Source organism: Gymnoscopelus microlampas, assembly GCF_963454915.1.
Source record: "Gymnoscopelus microlampas genome assembly, chromosome: 12".
Taxonomy (NCBI): Eukaryota; Metazoa; Chordata; class Actinopteri; order Myctophiformes; family Myctophidae; genus Gymnoscopelus; species Gymnoscopelus microlampas.
Genome location: NC_139949.1, coordinates 32834248 through 32843943, shown reverse-complemented (window position 1 = coordinate 32843943; position 9696 = coordinate 32834248). Strand labels below are relative to the sequence as shown.

Genomic DNA, 9696 nt, shown 5'->3' with positions numbered 1-9696 from the left:
ACACACACGCGCGTCTCCACACAAGGCAAAATGAAAAAGATTGAAAAAGCCACCATTACGTTGCTGCAGGGCAAAAGCATCCATATTTCTTATTTGAGTTACAATTAACACACACAGGCTAGACAGATTCGAAAACGGTAAAAATAAGCCTAGAAAGAGGAGGGCAGACCATCCCACCCCCCACCACAACCACATTCACAGCACACTTGTTGTTTTCCTTGTTTTTAATTGTGTTGGGTTGGTGCCTGAGGGTCCGAGCAGCTCCCTGAGCTCCCTGGCATTAGTGAGAGGTGGTATCAGCCCGCTACAAGTGGGCCTCCGGAAGACAAGCCGTTATCTGCAAAGGGCCAGCAGCCAGCCATGCAATCAGTATGCACACACACAACACACACACACACACACACACACACACACACACACACACACACACACACACACACACACACACACACACACACACACACACAGAGGTGCTCAAACAATGGGAAACAACACGCATAACGCATTCACACTCTCAGGTCATTTGTAACACCTGTGCCTAACAAACACCTTTTTTTTTCTCCCTGTCAATCATCGCTGAGGCGGCTCAATTGTTGTGTGGCAATAGAAAGGAAGGAACAAAAGGACAATTAAGCTTGACAAACGCAGAGTAAATTTCCTTCATGTACCTTCCTCCACACAGCAAAGTTAATGTAACTCCGAGAGGGTCCATTTTTGAACAAAGGTATATGGACCGGTGGGGGGGGGGGGGGGGGGGGGAGTGCGGAAGGAATCAATGTAAAGTAATGAGAGGGCTATAGAATAAGTACAGAGGTCACAAATAGTGTAATTTTAAAACCACATTGCTGTTGTTAAGTTCTGCGATGATAAAACACTGCGTGGGCTGTGTGTTATGATCCAAACATCAGACATGAGGGGTAAGGTATCAAATGTTAATTTAAGCACTCTATGGGGCCACACTGACTGTCATTTTACATTAAAGTAACACTCAGGTAGAGAACTTTGGACAGAGCCCCCGACCCTGACCCCCCTCCCAATCCCCCGTCCCTCCCTTGCGTGCGTGGGTGCACAGGCACACAAACACACAAATAAATAAGGAAATGCGTCATGAAACCAGAGCCTGAGATAAAGGTATTATTAAAGCACCACTGTGAACAACCTTGGCGTTAGATTACAGTTTCCAGCTCCAGTTCTCTCTCATCTCTCAACGCAAAGAAAAAAACCCACTGAATGCAGTCCTCAAAAAAACCTACATAATAATTATGTTTTGCTAGTTTCCCCAAACAGGTATGTGCTTGAATTGCAGCGAGTGACATTGATGCGTGTTGAGTGTTACAGCCTTTGTGTCACCTCTCGGTGTTGACAACAAATGGCTGTATGACATCACCTGCTCAGTGACACTTTGCAAATTAGAGCTGAGTTGCAACGGTAAATCTCTACCTGAGGTGACATGGGATTACTTGGGTTTGAACGGCTATACGAGACACCAGGAAGTGCGACACCTACAGTAATTGAGGCAGACAGACCCAAGGTATCAAGCGTTGGTCTGCAAAATCCATTGAGCCTTTTTTGTGTGTGCTATGGATTACAATGTGCACTTTTAATGGTCAGACAGAGATTTGGAGCTGCTTGTATATAACAGGCAGCACTGTTTCAGTGCAACCGGCCATGGCCAAATCAACAAAGGAGAGTTCAAGTCAAGAAAACAAATGTGTACTCTATGGTACGACTGCATCACGCGGCAAAAATCGCCGATCTACAAGCTACATAGCAGATCGGCTATGTTCGGCTGAGTATAAATAATCACAACGATCCCCATAGAACCACAAAATAACCCAAGAAATCTGATGCACTTCCACAATAATATGACTTTTGTTTACCGTAGATGAACTTGATGCACAGTATGGTTGCATGACTGTATACTAGTGGTTGAGGTTAGGCACTGCTTTCTGGTGATTAAGGTTAGGGCCAAAACATTCTGAGTATGGTCATGGTTGAGTCGACACAGTCCACATTGGATTATGTAAAATAATTCATATTTCCGAGTCATTCGTGGAACCGAATAAAATGTCTCGGCCACAGTGGATTTGACATGACAGTACCGTTTAACATGCTACGGAATAACACAAAGAACCACAATGTGTTGCAAAATGTACAACAAAGTAACAATAAAGTAACAAAACAAACAAAACTATCACAAAGCACTAATAATTCTAATAGTACTACAAATCTAAGATGAACAAATTCAAGAATACTGTGTGTGAACGAGAAAATTACATTAGCATTTAAATTCTCTTCTCTCTCTCTCTCTTTCTCTCTATTATATCATACCTGTTTGTGCTATGCTTTCATTATCTGCCTGGGTCAAGGCCAACTGAGGTGAACATATAGTATACTGTATGTGTATTCCCACAATGTATTCCCTCATAGCCGTTCCAAAGAGATTTATGGCAGCTGCCAATAAAATGTTTTATTTCACATGAAATAAAGATTATATAGAGAGAGAAAGAATAAAGAGAGAGAGAGAGAGAGAGAGAGAGAGAGAGAGAGAGAGAGACCAGGGACCACAGGTGTTGTTTCTCCAATACACACCAAACTTCTTCACCAGGCAGGATGATTGTATATAGTGTATATATCTGTATACTTTATTCATATTTGTCTGAGGGTGTCTGTATTGTGATGTTATTATTCTGTACCTGTAACTTTTACTGCTGTGCTGTCTCTGTATGGCACCTGAATTTCCCCCGCGGGATCAATAAAGGTATCTATCTATCTATCTATCTATCCAACCGATATGCCCAAATATATATATGTATGTACGTACGTACGCACGTACGTACGTACGTACGTACGTACGTACGTACGTACGCACACACACACACACACACACACACACACACACACACACACACACACACACACACACACACACACACACACACACACACACACACACACACACACACACACACACACACACACACACACACACACACATATATATATATATAGCCATGATGACATTGGGGATTTCCAAATATATATTCAAATATTAAAAGGACACTGACAGACAGATAGAGATCTCCATATATGGGCATAAAAGGGACATGCATTTCTATTGATTGTATTGAATGTATTGTATTATATTTATTGTATTCAATTGATGTTCTTTATTGTGTGAATTCTATTTCATTTTCATAAATGTATTTGCAAACTTTCAGATATATTTAGTTGTCCTTTTGACAAGGAATTAACCTTCCAGATTCTCTCAATTTTTTATAATGGTTATTCATGAGGTATAACTCCTACCTAATTGTCCAGAAATGTGAGACAGCACCTGGACCTGATTGCTCTCAGCGAAGGGACACGTCTCATTAGAACCTGTGTTCCTTGAGATCCATGTGATTCGTTGTATGACTATCTCTGGCACCATATTCATGTGTGACTTGTAATGTGTTCTGAATAGCCTGAATAAGGCAGTTACCTTCCGAAACGTTGGTTTGTTTACTCTGCGTCTTATAATAAAATATTGTCACTTTGGCTACCAGTGTGCGCGGCCACCTTCTTGTCTCTTGATGACCATTATTTAGTTTATTCTGCCGTTGGCCGGCACCACCATAAGGACTTTGGTGTGCGTAGCATTCACGTACACAGCAAAAAAGGGACACAGGCAGACAGACAGATACAGCGATCTCCATATGTGGGTACAAAAGGGAGACAGACAGACGGGTACAACGTATACTCTGACGGGTACAACGAGTATTGCATAACCTTGTGGGACATGCATTCCCAATCTACATCGTTCCTGACTTGGAAGTAGGCCGGTGCACTGTCTAGTATATACAGTATAAAATTCATGGGTTTCTTCTGCTATGGGAAAAAAAAAAAAATCGTTAATATCCATAACGTATATCAGCAGACACAGACTTGTTTCCAGTCCTTTAGACAAATTCCAGATGTACACACACGCAGATGTATGCACACGCAAACGCATGCACAGTCACTCTCACTCTCACACACACGCACACGCACACACACACACACACACACACACACACACTCTTAAACCCACATATAGGGAACCAATAAATACCCGGCATTCTTTCTCAGGCTGTATAAACTACAATTAGGTGAACAGTTGAACACTGTCATTCACTCAAGTATGTAGGGAAAGAATGTGAGTGTTTGTCTGTCTGTGTGTGGCCAATGCAAGGTGCCTGCGACCACACTCTCACTTCTGTTATCCTGTAGGTGTCCTTTTAAACATACATACTGTATGTAGAGTGATAGGTCCCCATAACCACTTAAACCCTATATACTGTACTTGGTTTCCCCCAGGGCTGTATACTAGGGCCGCTCCTTTTTTCCCTAAACACCAAATCCATGGTCGGTATCGCGTCGCCCCCTCAGTCAAGACTGGCAGTTAAAAAAAAATAACCTTCTGGTATACGTTTTAATTAATAGAGTTTCAGCGTCAAGCCTTCCTCAGCAGTGTTAAGAAAGTGGTGTTGTGTGTACCAGGAGGGACTGATAGACAGACAGAATGACAAGGACTTCAGCTGCTCTCTGTAACAATAAATAATAAAAAGAAAATCGTGCACACACTTCGCCCTGTGAGCCCCCCTACTTATGCTCCACCCTCCCCCCCACCCCTCACCGTTGTCGGCTAGCGCCGGCTCTAACCAAATCTTTTCAGCGAAAATAGCAGATCTGCTATTTTCCTGTTCGGACACATTGTGAGCTTGTAGATCTGCTATTTTTGCATTGCGAGGCGTGAGCAAGTAGATCAGTTATTCTCACTGAATGTTCGCCCAAGAAAAACATTAAAACTTTAAAACTTTTTAGATGAAACTTTCTTTTTCAGGACAATGAATCAAGACTTCCGCTCACTGCAGTACTATCTACACAATGAACCAGAATCAGAGTCAAGGCTAAGGATAAGAGCAACACCTCCTACTGATAATGCTGTTGCGCTATCTGTGCACTGCACACACGTGCAGAGGGAAGAATACCATTTTAGAGGCAATGGCACAGTGAAAAAGGGAATGCGTATTTTCTTTAGTTTGCAAAAGCCTGCAGAATGCACAATACAAGATTGTGTCACAGAGTGTAGAACTCAGCAGACAGCTGAGTTCCATAACATTCTTGTATTCTCATTCCTTCAATATTTTAATATTTTTGACCACCAATAGATAAATAGATTAGATATTTGGTCACCAAGCAGAAATACACTTTCTGTTTCAATGTATTGAGCAGAAATAGAATAAGGAAAAAGACACGTTTTGAGCTCCTTTCAGAGATTCTAGCCCATGGCTAAGGGAATATTCACACTACCATTGAAGTGGGCTAGCACCACGTTTAGCCCTGGGCTTCCTTTTCAGGGCCCTAAAAATGGTTGAAAACACTGTCTAAATGGCTAGCATGAACAGAGATTAACTGTAAAGTTTTCATGGACAAATCACACTTGTACTACGCTCCAGGCCAGCGTATATGTGTATGAACGTATGGGTTAAGCCAGCCCTAGGCTATGCTTAGCCTGGAGCTTGCATTAGCCTGGGCCTAAGCACAGTATGAATACCATTATAGTCTTTTTGAGATGAGCTTACACAAAGAGCTAAACCAAATATACCAAACTCATTGCATTGCCTCCATGAATAAAGGCTGGGCAGCAGCACACGGCACATTCTGTGTTTTACCACGGTTTTCCGTTTACTACTCACTATGGGATATCAGCGCCCCCAGGCGATGTACAGAGCAACACACACGCTCCCGATGCCAATTCACTGATTGGCTTAGGGTATGTCACGAGTCCGGAAGACCCGGGAGTACAAAAGCTCCACGTGACATAGGCTCTTCCTCTTTTCACCACTCTGCATGCGATTGCGCAGACGTTATCACACACAACAAGTTAAGTATAAGATTTTTTCAACATAACCCAAAGCGGGAATAAGGAGTATTCCCCACGGGAAAAATCTTGCTAAATATAAGTTATCTCCCGAGACTTATAGAAGAATTTTCTGAATTGTATTCTCAAATGTTTCATTCATTGGTCTGTTTAAGAACGCCGGTTTAGCGGCTACTAGCTGCTAGCTAACCACCAGTGGCTAAGCTAACGATAGCAGCTAGGCTGAGCGCTACTAGCTAAAACTTTAGCACCGCTGTTTTACAGGCCAGCATGGAACCACCAAGAAGCTGCGGCTTCGCGGAGTGTGAGCTTCTGATCGCCGCTGACGACCCCCATCGGGTCTGCATCTACTGCCTGGGGGTCGACCATGCCCACTTCGCGAAGGCCCACCAGGGTGAGGAGGACGAATGCCACGGCTGCGCCTCCTTCACCAGCCAGCAGCTCGACGCCCGGCTGGCCAGAGTCCAGCAACTGGTCAGCTGGGCCAGGAGACAAGACGCCGGCGAGGCCTCCACCGCCGTCGCCACCACCAGCACGGGAGTCCCAGGGGTGCCGCTTGGGAGGCCACTCATGGGACCCCCGCCGGTGCCGACACCACGACTAAAGCGTCAGGCGACGACTAACCTGACGCCACCTTCCAGCGCGGCTGCTGCAAGCGGGGGGCTGTCTCCGCCGCAGCACGCCAGCAGCGCCTCTCCCTCCCCCCAGCGACACTTCGAATGGGGAGCCTCCCTAGCGGGCAGCGAGGAGTCGCTGGTCCTCCCCGCTTACGAGGAGGAGGAGGACGAGTCAGAGCTAGCGCCGTACCAGGACGTCCAGGAGGCGTCCATGGCCAGTGCCGACGCAGAGACCGAGACCCACGTGGTCGTCGAGGAGGAGATCCTCGAGCCCGTGACGGCTGTTTTCAAGCGGGCGATCTGCAGGTGCGGGCTGGAGCAGCCCATGGAGAGCCGCAGCGCCGCCACTCCTGCAACAGGTTTCCAAGGCCTGGAGGCTCCACCAACACGGGTGATGGAGTCCAAAAAGCTGCCGGAGGCAAAGGGCTTCAGGGGTGCGCTGATGAGCTCCTGGGGGGATCACAGCGACCCTAACAAACTCCCCTTTCCCATCGACCTCGTCTCCGCCAGGGACCTGGGGATAATCGACGCCCCGCCGATGGATCCAGTACTAGCGGAGGGGCTAGAATATATGCAGTCGGGCACGGTGATCCTCGGCGAAACACCGTCCTTCGCCAGCGGCCACCTCAGAGCAGCCTCCGCGGCGTTAAAGAAAACTTACGCCGCCGCCGGACAGGTTGCAAAGTCCCTCCACGCCGCCACCATCCTCCAGGGCTCCTCCGCCGTGCGGCTCGCGGAGCTAAAGACGACGTGGGGCGACGACGCAAAGGAGCTGCACAGGCTAAACCAGCTCACCATCGCCTGCACCCAACACGCCGTCAATTGGACCGGGCGTGTAATGGATGACTGCGCGGCCATGGAGAGAATGAGGTGGCTCGACCTAGCGACTTTCACAAAGGACGCGCAAAAAGTCGACGCCAAGAAGAAGCTGATGGCTCTCCCCCTCACGCCAAGCAACCTTTTCTGTGGGGCGGAGAAATACATCAAGGACTCCACCGAGTCCACGAAGGCGCGTAAGGAGGCAGCAAAGGGCCTCCTGGCTCCCACACCTTCCCGTCCAGTCGGACCTCGCCAGGAGAGGTCTGCTATCAGAGGGAGGTCCTCCTCGCACCAATCCGCCAGGTCCAGCGGTGGCTCCCGCACCCCATCGACCCGGTCCTCCAGAGCGGAGGGACCCATGTCGCTCGGTGCTGGCGACGTTCGCCGTAAGGACCCTCGCCCCCCCCCCCCTCCTTCTTCCCCGCGGGCCGCACGACGCGGTGGGAGAGGACGGGGGCGCGGGCAGGATAAGTGACACTTGCCCGCCGGTTTTACCGGCTGTTCGGCTGCCCCCCCCACATCCACACGGACGGAGTGGGGGGGGATTAGCCCCCCTGGTCACCTTGGGGAAGAGACTGGCCTCTACTTTACCCCCAACGTTTGCTGTGACAAAAAGACTGAAACAGACAATTGTCCCACAGAGCCAGGCCTCTGCTGTAATTTGTCCAGATGTGTGTCACAATGTTTACCAGGGTGTTGTACAAAAGTTTTTTCCAATAAATGTGAAATTTACAAAACCTCTCATCATTTCACCCGCCTCAGAGCCGCGATGCGAGGGGGCCCCCCTGGGGGGGGTCCCCCCGTATCAGTGCTCCCCACCCATAAGCCCACAGCACTTGGTCAGTCCCTTTGGAGACTGTCCAAGCGCTGCTGGGATGAATACCGTGCATGTTATGAACAAAACAAAGGTAATAAATCCCTTGCTAATTCCAAACGCCATTGTACATGGGTCACGCCAGTTTTGCCAATTTTATCATCCGTCCGGCAGAGGGCGCCAGAGGCCCACTGTAGGACGGACGATTTGCAAGATGGCGGCGAGGGTCGAAGGTCACCCTCATATTTACAACTCAATGAGTACCGTGCCATGCCAACCTCTGGAGGGCGGCAGAGTGCTTTCTTCTGTGAAGGTGGCTCCGTCGCTTCCTCTGACCAGGCCAAGGGGCCTAGACAAGATGGCGACGGACTTTGTAAACAACAAGGGTGTAGTGCGGAACGCTTCCGTACTAGGTCACGTGACCTGGACTCGCGTCCCGCTGACTCCAATGCGGCCTCTGTTGCCTCTAGCGGGCTCCACGAGCGGAGCCCCGTCCAGCAACATGGTAATAGCGTCTCCGGTTCCCATGGAAACGTTAGCGCGACTGGGGGAACCGATGACGTCAGCACCCAGCGACAACCCGCTCGCTCGGTGCTTGGATCAATGGAAACTTTGCAAACCAAATCCTTGGGTGCTGCGTACCGTCCACAAGGGTTACAGACTGCAATTTTCCAGGAAACCTCCTACATCGGACAAGGTATTGTTCACTCGGGCGTCGGGCCAAGCGGCCAAGACTCTGAGAGAGGAGGTGGCCTCTCTACTGAGCAAAGGAGCGATCAGAGAATTATCTCCGGATCAGAACCGGCTGGGGTTCTATTCGGAATATTTTCTGGTGAAAAAGAAGGGGGGGGGCGTACGGCCCATTCTGAATCTGAAGGGCCTCAACAGGTATCTGTCGGTGTTTCATTTTCGAATGCTAACGACCGTGAAGCTATTACGCACGGTGCGTCAGGGCGACTGGTGGACGAGCATCGATCTCAAAGATGCTTACTTCCACATACCGATTTACCCCCCGCACAGAAAGTTCCTGCGCTTCGGCTTCGAAGGGAAAGTGTACGAGTACATGGTTCTCCCCTTTGGCATGTCGTTGAGCCCGCGGGTGTTTGTGAAGTGTACCAACGCGGCCATTGCTCCACTGCGGAGACAAGGAATCCGTCTGTCGACTTACATAGACGACTGGCTAATAGCTGCGGGCTCGGCGGAGGAGGTAGCGCGCCACACGGCCGTGGCCATCTCCCACCTGACGTCATTGGGTTTCACAATCAACGACAAGAAGAGCGTTCTGGTTCCGTCCCAACGGGCCACCTTCTTGGGGATCTCGTTGGACTCGAACACGCTCAGGGCACGCCTATCCAAGGAGAGGATAGACAGCGTTTTGGCTTGTGTGAGGTCTTTTCGCCTGGGGCGTCAAGTTACTTACAAGCAATGTATGCAAGCGGTGGGTCTCATGGCTTCGGCCATTCACTTAATCCGCTTGGGGAGGCTCTACATGAGACCTGCTCAGAGGTGGCTGCGGGCGCTGCGCCTCCCACCCACCTCGG

At 48.9% G+C, this 9696-nt stretch overlaps 1 protein-coding gene across 1 annotated transcript in view; it reads right to left on the bottom strand.

Annotated features, from left to right (window-relative positions):
* Window positions 1-9696, bottom strand: part of LOC311056609 (roundabout homolog 1-like) — a 116425-nt gene that overhangs the window by 87796 nt on the left and 18933 nt on the right. The window lies entirely within an intron of this gene.